This window comes from Magnolia sinica, chromosome 11 (genome assembly GCF_029962835.1).
Source record: "Magnolia sinica isolate HGM2019 chromosome 11, MsV1, whole genome shotgun sequence".
Taxonomy (NCBI): Eukaryota; Viridiplantae; Streptophyta; class Magnoliopsida; order Magnoliales; family Magnoliaceae; genus Magnolia; species Magnolia sinica.
This window is the reverse complement of record NC_080583.1, coordinates 71,042,335-71,060,519: the sequence shown is the minus strand read 5'-3', so window position 1 is coordinate 71,060,519 and position 18,185 is coordinate 71,042,335. Positions and strand designations below refer to the sequence as shown.

Here is an 18,185-nt window from a genome sequence, read left to right as displayed (position 1 = left end):
GCCTCACTCAAGGGCCATACATACACCACATTGGGCCTCGCCATACGGGCCACAAATACATTACAATGGGCCTTATCAAATGGGTCACAAATACATCACAACGGGCCACATACCTAGCTTAATACACATCACAATGAGCCGCATGACGTGGGTCTAATATACATCACAACGGGCCGCATGACATGGGTCTATACATATCATAATGAGCTGCTCAATGGGCAGCACAAATATCATATTGGACCACATATATGGGCCGAAAATACATCACAATGGGCGTTACCAAATGGGCCCCAATTGCATCAAGGTGGGCCTTAATGGATCGGCCACAAATACATCAAGATGGGCCTCATGGATGAGCCTTATACATCACATAGGGCCTCATCATATGGGCCTCATATACCACACATCGGGCCGCATCACATGGACCTGACACTCATCACTATGGGCCGCTCACACGGGCCTACTACACATCATTAAGGGCCATATCACATGGGCCCAATACACATCACTATAGACCGCTCACATGAGCCCAATACAAATCACTATGGGCCGCTCATATGAGCCCAATACACATCTCTATGGGTCGCTCACATGGGCCCAATACATAACACTATGGGCCGTTCGCATGGGCCTACTACACATCACTATGGGCCGCATCACACGAGCCTATCACGCACCACTATGGGCCACTCACATGGGCTTAACACTCATCACTGTGGGCCACATCACATGGGCCTAACACACACTACCATGGGCCGCTCACACGGCTAAACACACATCACTATGGGCCGCATCACATGGGCCTAACACACACTACTATGGGCCTAATACACATCTTTATGGGCCGCTCATATGGGCCCAATACACAACACTATGGGCCGCTCACACGGACCTAACACACATCACTATGGGCCGCTCACACAGGCCCAATACACAACACTATGGGCCGCTCACATGGGCCTACACATCACTATGAGCCACATCACATGGACCTACACACACCACTATGGGCTGCTCACATGGGCCTAATACACATCACTATGGGCCCAATGCACATCTCTATGGGCCGCTCACATGGGCCCAATCCACAACACTATGGGCCGCTCACATGGGCCCAATACACAACACTATGGGCCGCTCACACGGACCTAACACACATCATTATGGGCCGCTGACATGGGCCCAATACACAACACTATAGGCCGCTTACATGAGCCTAATACACATCACTATGAGCCGCATCACATGGGCCTACACACACCACTATGGGCCGCTCACACGGGCCTAACACACATCACTATGGGCCACGTGTACATCAAGTCGGGCCTTATCATATGGGCTTCAAATACAAAATAGGTGGGCCCCGCACATGGGCCAAAAATACATCATGGTGGGCCTTGGACATAGGCCACGAATACATCACAATGGGCCTTGCCCATGGGCATCAGATTCAAGCAGGTGGGCCCCATCATATGGGCCTTAAATACAAGGCAGGTGGGCCCTATCACATGGGCCTCAAATACAAGGCAGGTGGGCCCTATCACATGGGCCTCAAATACAAGGTAGGTGGGCCCTATCACATGGGCCTCAAATATACATCATGATGGGCCTCATGGATGGGCTATACCAATGGGCCTCAAGTGGGCTTGGACCACACCAAAAATCATTTCAATAGTTGTAAGTGTAACACGTGTATCACTGTACACTATCATTCCATGGGGCACATGGCCTACTAATAATGATCAACACTGCCAAACATTGTCCATGTATATAAGCACTATCCAAACATTGTCTATGTAAATCAGCACTATCCAAACATTGGACAGCACCATCCAAACACTATCCATGTAAATCTGCACCGTCCAAACATTGTCCAGCACTGTCTAGACATGTGGACGGTGTGGATGAAATACATACAACATGGTGGGGGGTCCCACAACCTGTTGACGTCAACTGACCAGCTATATAGCTGGTGTGAGGTTCCCAGCCAAACCACATCCACCATCCATGGGTTGGACGGTGCGGATGCAATGCATTAATCAAGGTGGGGTCCATGGACGGTTTGGACCCCACACACATCATCAAGTGGGCCCCATGTGCTGGAGGAAGCACGGGCACCGTGGATACAAACCACATGCATCACGATGTGCTCCACCCAGCAGCGTTCATGTGATGGACGGTATAGATATAACATATGCATCGTGGTGGGTTCCACACACGTGGCTCACCAATTAAATGGATGGTGTGGATTCACACCGTCAAGATGGACGGTATTGATGAAACACATACATCACGGTGGCCTGGCACCGTCAGCTAGTCCAGCATCGTCCAGATGGTCTGAACAGTGTGGATGAAACAAATACATCACGGTGTGGCCCTAGGGCACCATCTAGATGGTTTGGATGGTGTGGATGGAACAATACATCATGGTTGGGTCATCAATGATGGATGACGTGGAGTACAAAACAAACAACATGGTGGGTCCCACACACATGGCCCACCAGATATTTGAATCTACCACCGTCCAGGGCCAAGGCCTGGATGGACGGTGTACATACATCAACGTGGGGTCCACAGGACCTGTTGACGTTCTGTACCATAGCTATATAGCTGGTGTAAGGTACATCAGCCAATCCACTTGCACCGCATGGTGGGCTCCACGACCACGTGGCTGGGTTGGAAGGCGTGGGAAAAACACATGCATCATGGTTTCCCTCACAGCACCATCTAGATAGACAGTGCAGATCACATACATCATGGTGGCCACCCGCCGTCCAGAGAGATGGACAGTGTGGATGATACACATACGTCACGGTGGGTCTCACCGTCCAAGTTACTGGACAGTGGATACACCACATACATCAAAGTGGGCTCCACCGTGATGGATGGCGTGGATATATCACACGCATCAGGTGGGCCACATGACATCAAAGGGAGAGAGAGAGAGAGAGAGAGGGACCCCGCCACTATGGGCCCTCCTATACAATGCATACATCAAGATGGGTCCCACCAATGTGGGCCCTTACATCATAAAAAGATAAATACAAGATCACCCACCGTTGTTTACCTCTTCTTTCTTCCGCCAACATGATCTAGAGCTCCAAGGGGTGGATTTTAACGGTTGAGATGAACTTAGGATGGTGGGATTGAGTGGTAGGAAGGTGGGCCACACCAAGCTCTCTCATGGAGGTTCGAACGTTTGGGTAGCTTCGGAGAATGAGAGAGATGAGAGAGATGAGAGAGATAAGAAATGTGAGTGATGGGTGAGTGATGGATATACTTGATAGGGGATGGGTTGTAAGAGAGAGAGTTGACTTTGGGGTTGCTTGGGGATGGGGTGTGAGGTGATGTATACTTGACATGAGATGTGATTGATGGGATTGATTTGAAAGTTTTCTCTTGGGTTTTGCAACTGCACGGCGTTTTTCCTCGAACTGAATACCGCCTCACATCTCTTGGCCTAGGTATCGCCTCGGGGCACGAGACATGGCGTCGGAACCACGGCGACGGCGCGGTCGCTAGGGTACAAGTATCGGGTCGAGCCGACTCTAGAATACGGGATACAACTCAGGATCGGGTGCAACTGCCATCTACCCGTTGCACGTCGCCGGAATTTGAATGGGAGGACCGCGGAAGCCTATGGAATAGTACGAGATAAGATACGGGTATCAAACTATCCGTACAAATGTACAGTAAATACTTCACAAAATCTCACAAATAATTGGGGGATTAAGGGTAGCTCTAGTAAACTAATGATACTGAGTTGTGCAAAGTTGTGTTAAATACAAAGCATACGACAAAACTGTAACTTCATTTGGATAAATTCGCCTTGATTGCCCACTTGTTTGAAGTGATAACTAACCAGTCCAAATTTCTGATGGGCAACCACTTGTTGAAGTAATAAACTAATCTATCTAAATTTTTGATGGACATGATCCAATATATTGGTAAGCTATAGAGTATACGTTTGAATAGATCCCAAGTTGGCCTCCTACTTTAGCAAGTGGACTCCACACATGAGGACTCCTGCATCCTGGTTACTTCATTGTTGTCTTCCCAAATACTCCATGGGCCTTGAATTTTGGGCTTAGGCCTATTCTTGACCTTGAGCTTGACTGGATGGGTGGACTGGGATGAACTGATTGCGTTGACTAAGTGAGTTGACTGGATGTGTTATCTGGGATGAATTGACAAGGTGAGTTGTGTGGGATGAATTGACTGAATTTCTAGGTTTCTAAGACTTAGGTTTCTAGGGTTAGAGTTTAGGTTAGGTTTAGATTTGGTACAGTGTTGGGTTGGGCTTAGGTTCCATCCAAGCTAATTGGCTTGTCTGCCTAGGACATGCATATGCAAAAAATAATAAAATGAGGTAAACATAAAGCCCAGGTGGACCACACCATATTAATTTGAAGAGAAAATGACACCCAATGTTGAAGTCTTCCTAGGGTCCACTGTGATGTTTATTTGCCATTAAATATGTTTATAAGGCTACATGGACCTGGATAAACGAAAAACACAAATATCTTATTGATCAAAACTTTTGTAGTCCCTGAGAAGTTTTCAATAATAGGTGATCAATCTCCACTGTTTGATGTGATGCGGTCCACTTAGGCTTTGCATCCGCCTCATTTTTAGTTCAATGCCCTAAAATGACCTGACAATGAATGAATGGTGTAGATATAACATATACAACATGGTGGGCCTACGTAACTTTGCCATACCAACACGGCACCTACCTAGGTGCCGTGTTGTACAGCATGCAGTCCCATTAAAAACAGCTGGAAGCAGCTTTTAGATGATAACTCGTTAGGAAACGGATTCGCTACTCCCCCTGCCAATGGCTGATTATCGGTGTTCTGTGGGTCCCACCATGATATATGCGTTTCATCCATGCCGTCCATGTATTTTTATAGATCATTTTATGATATGAGACCAAAAATAAAGTATATCCAATCTTAAGTGGACCACATCACAGGAAACAATGTTGAATGAACGTAAACTATTAAAAAAATTTTGGGGGCCATAAAAGTTTTGGATCAAGCTGATCTTTGTTTTTTTTCCCTTCATCTGGGTCTGATTGCCTAATCAAAAGATTGGATGTCAAATAAACAATACAGTGGGCGTTAGGAGGATTTTAATGGTGGATATGCAATCACTATTGTTTTCCTGTGGTGTAGTCCACTTGAGATTTATATCCCTCTTATTTTTGGTGCAATAACCTAAAATGATCTGTAAAAATGGATGAACAGAATGGATGAAACACATACATCATGGTGGGACCCACAGAGCACCGGGCTGATGGCAGGGGGAGTAGCCAATCCGTTTCCAACACGTTAGTGGTGTTTCCCTAACCATGGGCCCACCTTGATATAGGTGGTGTATATTCAACCCGTCCATCAGTCTTTCCATATCATTCTAAGATTTGGTCCCAAAAATGAAGCAGATCCAAATCTCAGGTGGACCATACCATAAGAAATAGTGGTGATTGAATGCTCACCGTTGAAAACTCTTTTAGAGTAGTTCAAGCTGATATTTGTGTTTTCTATTCACCCATATCTGTATGACTTAATCAACAGCTTGGATGGCAAATAAACATTACAAAGGGCCATACGAAGTTTCTACTGGTGGTCATTCAATTACCGTTTTTTCTGGCAGTTGGTTCACCTAAGATTTGGATATGAAAATCTGAACATGTACGAGCGTATCTTTGTGATGAGTATCATCGAATCCTCGCATTTTTATCAATTCATAAAAATGCACGAGGCAAGCATAAAAGATTCAGACCATTTACCTACTTAGGCTTTATTTGGTGTGGAAATAAGGACGCGGATTGCGTCCTACCCCGGCCGCCTCCGGCTAGGAGCGGGCAGGAGATTTGAGTGGCCACCGTGATGTATGATCATATTTACACCGTTTATCAATTTTTTCCTATTATTTTAAGATATAAGGCAAAAAATGAAGCAAATCCAAGGCTCAAGTAAACCACACCACAGGAAGCAGCGGTGATAATGATTCTCGCCGTTGAAGCTTTTTTAGGGCCCACCGTGATGTTTATTTGCCATCCAACCTATTCATAAAGTTATATAGCCCTGTATGAATAGAAAACACAATTATTAGCTTCATCCAAAACTTCTGTGGCCTCAAGAAGTTTTCAACCTTAAGAGTTAAATCTCCATTGTATTGTTCACTCGAGCCTTGGATATGCTCATTTTAAAGTTTTTATCCGAAAATGATAGAAAAAAAAAATGAATGGACGGTATGGATAGGACCCACACATCACAGTGGCCGCTCAAAGCTCTTGCTCGTTCCCAGCTAGAGACCCACGGGGTAGGACACAATATGCCTCCAGGAAACAACTACAGGTATGCCAAATTTGGAGGCACGATAATGGCAAGTTCTGTCTTATGCTCAACTAAAGATATAAATAGGGACAATAAATATGGCAGTTGGTTCCCCTAATTCCAACAATATCCTGAGTTCCAAACATACTTCACATGGTCTAGACTATCTAAATGGCTCAGAATGACTTAATATACGGGTTTGATGAATTAGGTGGAGCCTCTTTCTTCTCCTCTCCCTCATTTTTTTTTTTCTTTTTCCTTCTTCATCTTTTCTCCTCCTCTCTCTCTCTCTCTCTCTCTCTCTCTCTCTCTCTCTCTCTTCTTGAGATCACTTAATATCCAACCCAACCTCCTCTCTCTGTGGGGGAGTGGTTGCTTTTTATAGAGGAGCCAATGGAAATTCAATTTTTGTCGATTGCCTAGTTGACTTGGCTCAAGTGGGACCACATTGTGGAGATTAAAGAGCCACCATTAAAAACTTTTTGGGGGCCAATGTGAAATATGGCCATTCATATGTGGGCCGACATGAGTAGGAAAAGGCATTAGTAGATTCTTTTGAGATGATTTTTTTTTTTCTTCCGACGTGCATTGATATGGTATGCTATCTTCAAATGGGCCATGTTTTGATCCAATAACATGGCCTAGTAATACACATCTAGGGCCATGTTTTAGCAATCTAAACTGTTGAGCTGATGGTACCGACCTAAAAAATCTTTAATATTGGAAGATCCTGACCATTGCATAAATGAACCACAAAAAGATGGTTGATATCTGTTTGGACAAGATATGTCAGTTCTAGATTAATGGTATAGATATGGCTATGTGGCAAGTATGATATCTTCATGGCAGGCACCAAGTATATGGAAGACAACTCATAACTAAGCAAACCGTTAAGGAATTGTACTGCTCACATGATTTGGAGATTAGGGCTAGTAACTGTTAATGCTATATCAACACTAAAGTATGTATGAGAGATTATGGACGAGATAAGTACCCATCTGACAAAAGGCCATGCATGATCAAATGAAAGTAACCACTACTATGCAGTTAGCAGCATACAAAATCGCCATGTAGACAATGGTTATTTTCATGATTTCATTGAGTAGTTTATAAATAACAGAGAAAAATACTAGGAAAATGATTCACGATTAATCAATCAAACCCAATACAAACAACCCAACTCCAACGCAACGCTATTTATCAAGTTCTTTAGAACATTTAACTTTCTCCATTGCTCAGCAATCGTGGAACCCTTAGTATCTAGGATTAGCTCAGTTCATCCCTACCTTAAGATGGGTCGACTTAGTGATAGTTGGTAGTTGTAATTCCCTTTTATCTGCGCCTATGTGCTAAATCTTAAGGAAGACCTTAGTCTTAGGAATAATCCACCTACACTCATATGTTGGGTTGACAGTAGCTTGTAATCTCGATATTACTTATCCCTCACTCATCAGCACGATTCTCAGCGAAACACCCCATTGCTCTCAGCTAGGTTGGTGATTCCGTTTTAGTGGTAAGTCTTACTTTTCTGCATCCATCTTCGTCTTATTGTCATTCAATTTTATAGTCGTTACACATTCAAAAGCCCTTAATTTCCGCATCCATTTTCATGCAAATCGTCTAATAGCGCACTCAACAGTTGGTTGAATAGATGGCTGGTTGTAGATTTGATTAAGCACTGCTCTATCTTAACACTAGGTGTTAGTGGTTTCAGTTTGAATTGGACCCAATCAATTCTAATATGCCCATAACTCTCACATGTATACAATGTGGCCAAATTCTAAACCAAAACCATGTTGGCACACTCGGTGGGGCAAGTGTGCAATTGTTAATTGAGTGATGTAACAAAATAACTCGTTAATCTACAAGAAATAATGGTAACATTAACGAATAATAACTTCATCAGGCTTCAAAGGTATTTTTAATGCAGGTCGAACCTGAAGTTCTAGAACCAATACCTTCGGTTGTCCGGAATGTATGCTAACTTCCTGGAACATGTAACTTGGGCATTAAGCAACATGCATGCAAGTTTACAACAATTGAGTAGTCTAGGGCTCAAGTTGAAATTGTCAATCGGATGTTGGAATTTCTCAATGATAGATTTCTCATAGTGCATCATTATAATATGGAGGTACCTCTTTTCGGAAATGTTCCACAAAAACAACTAATTCCATCTCTACATAATGTTCAGTTGGATCAATGCCAAGTCACTCAAAACATACCGCCTCAGGCTAGTGTTAGGAGAAACGACCATAATGGCTGACCGAATAATCAAAATGAATATGAAGGGATCAATGGCATAGTACCCCTTGGGGATAATTCATGGCAAACAATAAAACAATTGGGGAGCAGGGTCTTTTGTGCAACCTTCTCAGATGGTTAACTAAGGACCCTATGACCACAAAGCAACTATTTTACCTTCATAAATAGGTCAGGAAGAATTGGTTAACATGATATAGGAAGTTGTTGATCAATAAAATGGCCGACGAAAAAATCGGCCAACATATCGCAAGCCTTATCCGGATTGGGTCCATCAACTCGTTGAGGTACCGAGATGCTATAGAATATCGAATTTTACTTTATTTTTTAAAGAAACGAGTCAATCTACTATCGAACATATTGGCCGCTTTACCATGCAATGTGGTGAATTTTCGGCTAATGAATATATAAAATTAAAATGGTTTTTAAGTTCATTAACTGATACTGTTTTCTCATGGTATATAGGTTTACTTCTAAATTCAATACACAACTGATAAGACATGGAATAGATGTTTCATTCTCAATTTTTTCGAACTGAAGCTGAAATGGCTGTATCCAACTTATCTCGCCTAAAATAATTACCTAGTGAATTGGCTGAAAGGTATATTACTCAGTTCAAGAGAGCAAAAAACATATGCGGAGTTTTCATGCCTGAGGCGCAATTCGTCAAACTGGCCATGGAAGAACCGGATGACGAACTTCAGAAGAAATTTGAGATAATAGATTTCAAAGATTTAGTTGATCTATTTACTATGGCAACCATATATGAATGGAATGACTAAGGCTAAGGGATTTTCTACTGTAACTCAAGGCGAGTTTTATTTGGGTTGGCATAAGCCATATGTTGTCATTTCCAAGCACCTGCATATCAAGCATTACACCCAGTCGGAGTATCGTATAATCCATCATGTCTCACATGCAGCATATCCTGTCCGTACTAAAGGTATCCCTCCCGGACGGGAAGCTGTAATTCACTTTCATTTGTGCCTGTGTGATGGATCTGAAGGAAGACCGTAGTCTTAAGAATAATCCACATACACTCATATGCTAGGTTGACAATAGCTTATAATCTTGATATTGCTTATTCTTCATTTATCAAGCATGCTACTCAGTGAAGCACCCTATTGATCTAAGTCAGGTCAAGTGATTCTGTTTTAGTGGTAAGTCTTGTTTTTCTACATTCATTTTTGGCTCGTTTTTGTTCAATTTTATAATTAATGCACCTTGGAAAGTCCTTAATTTTCAAGGTAAAAAAGAGTTTATTAGAGGAATATCCCAGACTTCATAAATAGCTTGATAGTGCACTCAACCATTCACTAAATAGATGGCCGGTCGCATATATGATCAAGGACCGATCTATCTTAATGTCAAATGTCCCTATTTTCGGGTTGTGTCGGACCCAATCAATCCTGATACACTTGAAAATCTCACAAGTATACCACCTGACTGAATTATATGCCAACAATATCTAAAGAAAATAGAAAATAGTTCAAAGAGTCTTTGGTGAGGCGAGAGTAGAAACAACATGATATCTCCTTACTAAAGAACAACAAATGGGGATGTAGCTCAAATGGTAGAGCGCCCGCTTTGCATGCGGGAGGTACAGGGTTCGATCCCCTGCATCTCCATCATAGCCATTTAATTTTTTTTAAATTCCTGTTGGATGGCCCATTTTAAATCCTACCCATTAGTTTTTACTTAAATTCCCGTTGGATGGCCGATGTTAAATCGTACCCATTACTTTTTACTGTCGAGCGTTGACCATTGAGACTTTTATGTAAACTGGCCCCGCGTGTGGACGGCCAAGATGGCCTATGATACGATCTTATAGCCATCACAAGCGTCCATCTCATGTGTAAGAAATTATCTTCATGGATCGATTCATCCTACCTATTGATTTTTCATTCGTGTTGGATGGCCTATATTATAATCTTACACCCTAAGATATGATCTTTGTGAATTCAGTCATCCTAGCCAGGGATTTTTTAATTTATTTATCCTGTTGAATGGCTACGTTAAATCGTAGCCTCTCAGGAGTTTCGACACCAGTCAAGGGTTCGAGTATTCATAAGTGGTGAAATTCCACTAGTGTGAGTGTGTGCCCACTGTGATGTTTGTGAGAAATCCACCCCGTCCATCCGTTTTGTGAGATCATTTTAGGACAGAAGGTAATAAATGAGCCGGATCTACTACTCAAGTGGGCCGAAAACGTAGGATTGAACGTCCACAATTGAAATATTCGTGGGGCCACAGAAGTTTTGAATTAGGCCAATATTAGTTTTTTTCAGTTCATCCCAGTTGGAATGACGTTATGAACGGTATAGATGGCATGTAAAAATCACTATAGACCTCAGGGAGGTTTCAACGGTAGGATTTCCCAACCCTACTTTTCCTTTGTTGCGGCCCACTTGAGTCTTGGATCTTGCTCACTTTTCGTCTCAAGTACTGAGCTCAAAAAACGTATGGCCGTGGTGGATTTCTAACAAACATCATGGTGGGCCCCACCTAGGTTTTCACCGCATGAACTTACTGCGAAAGGGGAAATCCGCGTCCGTGATCTTTGTCAGAAATCCACACCGTCTATACGTTTTGAGTTGAAACCACGATGTTTATATGACATCCCAACCGTTTATAAGGTCATTCCCACTCGGATGAAGTGAAAACACCGTAGACTTAGCCTGATATGAAACTGTGTCCATACGAATTTTTCAAACGGTGGTCACTGAATCCCACTGTTTCCTCTCGTGAGGCCCATTTTTGTTTTGGATACACCTTATTTTTGGTCGCATGTCATAAAGTGAGCTCTCAAAACGGATGGATGGTATGGATTTATCACAAATATCACAGTGGACCCCACTTAGCATCCCATCGCAGGAACTGCACGCAAAAGGGTGTGGCAGGAAATCCGCGTCCCGGATTGCGCGCGACACCCTGGGCAGGAACTCATAAGCTAGTTGGGGCCTCCGCGATGTTTGGGAGAAATCCACTCCGCGCATATGTTTTGAACCTCATTTTTACCACTCCAGCCTAAAAAGTGGGCAGGAAAATGCCTACCGTTGAAACCTGCTTGGTCCACCATGATGTTTATATGTCATCCATAGTGTTCAAAAGGTCATTCCTTTTGGGATGAACTGAAAACATAAAAATATTAGCTTGATCTAAAACTTCTGTGGCCCAATGAATGTTTCAATAGTGGATGTTCAATATTCATTGTTTTCTATCACATGACCTATTTAAATTTTGAATATGTGGATGCTATATCTTGGGTGGGGGAATCGACTCGTTTTCCATGGATTGACTCTTTTGAGGACTTTTTAGGGATAAGAGGGTATTATATTTGACTAGAATCACCACTAATTAATTACTTCAATTCTACAGTCGGTTAGACCCTGTAAAAGCGCATAGGATTGAGAATGCGAAGATTGTTTGTAAAGCTTGTATCCTAGTCCGTACCATTCCGTAAACTCTCACGGTCCTCCCGGTCGAATTTTGGAAACCCGCGAGCGTAGATAGCATTTATGTGCAACCCTAAGTCGCATCCCGTATATCTGAGTCGACTTGACTCAAAACTTGTACCCTAGCGACCGCGTCATCGTTGCGGTTCCAACATCGTGTCTCGCGAGCTGATGCGATACCCAGGCCAGGAGTTGTGGGCCCGCGTTTATTTCGAGGGAGAAATCACGTGTTACGAATTTCGAGAGAATCTCTATCACCTTTCACATCAATCAATCAAGTAAACATCCCATCACAAGTCAAGTACCAACCCATACCCTACCCATCTCTCTCCCATTTCCAAAGTCAACTCTCTCTCTCTCTCTCTCTCTCTCTCTCTCTCTCTCTTCACCCATCCATTTCTTACATCACCCATCCCTTCCTTACACCCATCCCATCCCTTTTCATCCCATCACCTCTCTCTCCTCTCTCATTTCTCTCTTCACTCCCAAGCAAACCAAGAGAGAGCAACCGTCCAAGCTTCCTAAGGAGAAGTTAGGTGTGGCCCACTCCCTACCACCCAATCTCCCATCCTAGCCATACATACTTCATCAACCTCCATAAAAAAGAGAGCTTAGTATTTCAAGGAGTCAAGAAGGAGTGAAATTGGTGGGTGTTCGTAGCATTAGATCTTGATTTTGATGTAAGGCCCACTTATGACGAGACCCATTTTCATGTATGTGTTGTAAGCAAAGAGGAGCCCATAATGGCGGGGTCTCTCTCTCTCTCTCTCTCTCTCTCTACTTGTATGATGGCCCACCTGATGATGCATGTACGGGACATCCACCGTCCATTTGGCGGAGCCCACCTTGCTATCCATTTCGGGACGGGCTTGGGTGAAGGAAAATACAAAGATCTGCTTGATCCGAACTGGTGAGCTACTCATGTGGACCCCACCATGATGTACTCTATCCATGCTGTCCCGAACCTGCAACTCAGGACGCTGCTGGACACTGTCCAGCAGCTACAGGGCCCACCGTGGAGTGTCTTATCCTCACCGTCCAGCAGGCCTGGACAGTGGGAAAATCCTATATTAACTTGATTTTAAACAGGGGCCATGTGTACATGGGACCCACCTGCTCTTGTAGCCGAACTGGCTGATGTACCATACATCAGTATATAGCTGTTGTATTGACGTCAGCAGTCCTGTGGGACCGATCAGAGGTATGTGATATCCACCGTCCATCTGTATTTATGGCAACAAGTTCTGTGGGTCCCACGTAGCTCTCAGCTGTTGTACCCACGTCAGCAAGTCTGGGTCCCTGATCAGGAGGCATGTGATTATCAACACCGTCCATCTGTTGGACACTGGGCCAGCAGTCCAACAGTCCAGCAGCAGATGGCTGTTTTTTGTGACGCCAGCAGGTTCTATGGGCCAGATCATGGTACGTGTTATATCCAAACCTTCCATCCCTGTGGCCCACGTAATATATGGGCTTTATCTACATCGTCCGTGCAGTGGACCCCATCATGATATAAGTGTTTTATCTCTCATCATCCAGCCTGCTGGACGGTGGAATTACACCATGTAATAACCCCAGTTTTCATAATTAGTCATATACATTTGTACAAACACACAACCTTTAAAGGGAATTAAGTGAATGCTTAGAAGCATTGCTAATTAGATTGTTATCGTTCCTATCCATGGTAGAAGTATTGAATTTTGGGGACGAAATTCTCTTTAAGGGGGGTAGATTGTAACACCCCGTACTTTTTAGTACTCGAGTGCTACCATTTAGATCAAATTTAGCACGAGCCTGTGTGGAAACACATGTAGCTCACGTTACACATCATCATTCAATGATTCACAAACCTTTCATCGTAACCATTTGAGTTAGGAGATGACGACCCACAACGTATGCGTACGTCTAAAGTTTGAATTAACCCTTAATTTCTCTTGGGAGGGATTTCATCATGAATGATCATCCGACCTATGGTCTAAGCTGGCAGTTGTGGTTGCAATATCATACTTATACACTTTAAAAATCAACTAATCGCAAGCCTAGATCTAACCTCGACTTTTGTCGTAAGCTAATGTATATGACCGTTCGACCCAACAATAGGTTAGACAATTCATTTAATCAACCACAAGATCAATCCATGTGGAGTAATCTTCATCGCGACCATGAAATAAGACCATTCATGCGATCTACCTCAAAACCAGCTTATAAATTCTATCATGAATCAATTTAACCACTGATGACACTTTTCATCCAGAGTTCAAATTATCCATCCATTATTATTCAAGATGAACCATAATATCATTAGATAAAGCTATTGTTAGGATTTCAATTTCCTTAATAAACAAATCGGACCATTCACTATCAACATCAGACCCCATATCATCAACTCACCATTCATCTAGTCCATCATCTCGTTCACATATTAACCCATAACTAGGTTACACAATTCGACCATTAGACAGAAAATATATAGTTGTATCTACTGCAAATAGTCATCGCAATGTGTATGACCATAGAAGGATGATTTTTGTAACGATCTAACCATTGGATTTATATTAGTCAAATATTAGTCGATCCAAATATTAGTCAATCCAACCATTGGATTTATATGGGCCAACAAATTGAAACTAATAAAACCGTAGGACTTCAAAGACTTGTAACTAACTACTAGGGATTTTAATTAAATCATTTTGTAGCCCACTTATCTACATGGCCACCTTAAAATAAGGCTCTACAATTTGATTAAAATAATAATAATAATAATAATAATAGTAAATATTAAAACTTATTCTACTAATAACAATTAATATTCTAAAATCCATAGTATAGGTGGTCCCGAGTGTCTAAATAAATCCCTAGGACCATTTTAACCGTTAAGGTCCAAATTCAGAACGATCTGATTACCAATTCAACGGAAACCCTCAATTAGAGCGTATAGCTAAGAGTATGGCCCACCTAAACTTTAGATTTGCCCCATCCTTGGTCAAGGGCTTTGATTTGGCCTTCTAAGTGGAATGGACGGAGTAGATTGGATGATACATCGCTGTGGACCCCACAATAGATCGGGTGTGTACCACTATGATTGTGCACATGCAGCACATGGGATCAAGGCTTGGGTCAAACCTGCCTTGACCTGGTACTTTCCCAAAATGGGAGAGATTCCCGCCTCCAGCCATTCGAAAAAGAAAACTCATTGTTTTTCTTCCTTCGTGATTAATCGAGATGTGGCCCACCATCTCATCCTAGTGAGAGGATCCAAACCACCCATCTAATAGAGCGTCTACGACGGACCAGAACCATGGTGGTTTCACAGGTGGAAACTCACACACGTAAGCACACTTCCTAGCACAACGGAGGGGTGTGCGGCTATTTGTTTCTGAAAACAAAAACTTCATCTGCGCCTTCTGTTTGCTAGCTATTACGACCTGCATGAAGCCGGATCTGCCCATCCTAGTCGTCCCTCTACTGAAACATCTCAGCCACCCATTTGCTTAGAGCGTCCCAAGCAAAACCACCTCCGGTTTTGGCCCCTACCCACCAGATTTGGGGATGGTTTTAACTGGATCAAATCCAGATCGTGTATTATCGATCCAATGGCTCTAGAGAGAGCTAGGGGTTTTTTTTAAGGATGAGAGGATTGAGAAAAAGGAGACTTCTCATCCGTTTCTTGCGACTGCAACTAAAAATTGACCGCCACCTTCTTCATCCGAACCCACCAGCCAAACGGCTTCCTAGCTCTGTTCCTCCCATCCTCCAAGCTTCCCTCAGCCCATCTGCACCATCCACAACAGCCGGATCAAAGGAAGATGCAGGAATGGTGAATCTGCCTATTCCGCATATAGATTAAGTCCCACAGTTGGTATCAGAGACATCTGTACATAGTGACCTTAATCGATGAAAATTTTACAAGTACAGACTTATAACATTGGGATAAGGAGGATTGCATACAGTTGCGTTCACATTTTCATGCGTACGGTAACGAAAACACAGACGATTACCGTTTGGCAAACACGTGAACGGGTGAAGTAAAAGGTGCTGGTGATGTAAAGCTGAAAGACTCATCTCACCCACAGGTGTTGAGTGTCTCAGTTTTACATGACTGACATCACTTAGCTTCATATTCAGGAGGATTACTAGCATGTCATTATTACCACCCATAGGAGGAATGATGATGATGTAACAGATTCTCACCAGGATGTGATGGTTGGGCCCATCTTCTTCCTAGATGATTCAGTTGATGCCTCCCTTAACAACTGAATTGATTTAATTTGCATGATATTCTTTGTTTATAATCACGAAATTGATTTGTGAAACTATGAACTAATGTGAGTATATATGTATCTCCTTTATTTCAGTCTCAATTCCATCCAATCAGAATCAAGTCCCCGCCCTTAATGGATCTAATTACGCTCAATGGAAGAACGCCATTGAAGTTGTACTGGGTTGTTTTCAATTAGATCTTGCCCTGATAACACCAGAACCGCCACAGCCATCTGATAATGCCACTGAAGCTGAATATAATCGATGGGTTGCATTATTTAGATCAAATGATACATGCTTGAAAGTCATTAAGTATTCAATTTCTGAATCGATGAAGGGTGTCATGCCTGAAATAGATAAGGCTAAAGTTTTCCTGACTGAAATGGGAAAACGATTCAAAAAATCTGATAAATCTGAAGTGGGCATTCTTTTGAATAAATTGACTCGCTCGTCCTATGATGGAAAAGGCAACATCTGTGAATATATTGTAGTGCAGATCGAAGTTGTTTATAAGATCCGTGCTCTAGGGCTTGTACTCACTGATGATCAACTGGTTCATTTGATCATGAACAACCTACCTCCCCAATTCGGCACGTTCCTGGTAAACTATAACACTCTGAAGGACATGTAGACATTGGATGAACTCATCACTCAGTGCGTCCAAGAAGAAGACAGGATCAGGCAGATGGTAAAAGTTCAAAATGTTAATATGGTGACTTCAGGACAAGGGCATGGGCAAGGGAATAAAGGTAAAAGGAAGAGGAAACAAGGTTCTAATAATGGATTCTCTGGTCCTCCATCTAGAAACCATGAGAATCAATCTAGAAATGGATCTAAACGCAAACGAGTTAAAGGCAAACCATGCTTCTTTTGTAAAAAGACGGGTCATCTAAAGAAAGACTGCGAAGGTTTTAAGGATTGGCTTATAAAGAAAGGTAATCATTCTGTTCTTGTCTGTTTTGAATCTAATTTGACCGATGTATCAACAGATTCCTGGTGGATAGATTCAGGAACTACTATTCACATATGAACTTCTATGCAGAAATTACTACAGGTCAAGCCACCAACTGATGCGAAGCGCTCAGTATACGTAGGCAATGGTGTCAAAGTTGACGTTGAGGCAATAGGAGTCTATAGGCTTAAGTTGAAGTCTGGTCATTTTTTGAATTTAGTAAATACATTCTGTGTGCCGTCTATAAGGCACAATTTAGTTTCAATTTCTTATTTGGACAAGTTGGGATATTCGTTCCACTTTGGAAATAAAAGTTTTAGTATTTACTTTAATTCGATTAAAGTTGGAACCGACTCTTTAGTAAACAACTTTTACCAGTTAGACTTGATTGCCTCTCACATCTATAATATTAATACCTTACATAGAAATGTAGTGGGATCCAAGCGAAAACTAGACTATGAGAATTCCTCCATGTTGTGGCATAGGCGGCTATGCCATATATCTCGTGAGAGATTAAACAGGCTTGTGCGAGAAGGAATTTTACATTCTCTAGACTTCTTTGACTATAAAGTATGCATTGATTGCATAAAAGGGAAACAGACTAGAACGAGAAAGAAAGGTGCAACCAAGAGTGTAGATCTATTAGAGGTTATACATACAGATATCTGTGGACCATTCCCTATAGCCTCATGGAGTGGCCACAAATATTTCATTACCTTTATAGATGACTACTCTCGCTTTGGGTACCTATACCTTATTAGTGAGAAATCAGATGCCCTGGATGCTTTTAAAATCTATAAGGCCGAGGTTGAAAATCAACTCGATAAGAGAATTAAAATTGTCAGATCTGATGTGGTGGTGAATACTATAGCAGATATGACGAATCAGGACACAATATAGGGCCATTTGCTAAATACC

General features: G+C 42.4%; 1 non-coding gene across 1 annotated transcript; it reads left to right on the top strand.

The window, feature by feature from the left end:
• The first annotated feature begins 10,155 nt into the window (after window positions 1-10,155).
• Window positions 10,156-10,228, top strand: TRNAA-UGC (transfer RNA alanine (anticodon UGC)). Its single transcript has one exon. It is a non-coding gene; the product is annotated as a tRNA-Ala (tRNA).
• The last annotated feature ends 7,957 nt before the right edge of the window (window positions 10,229-18,185 follow it).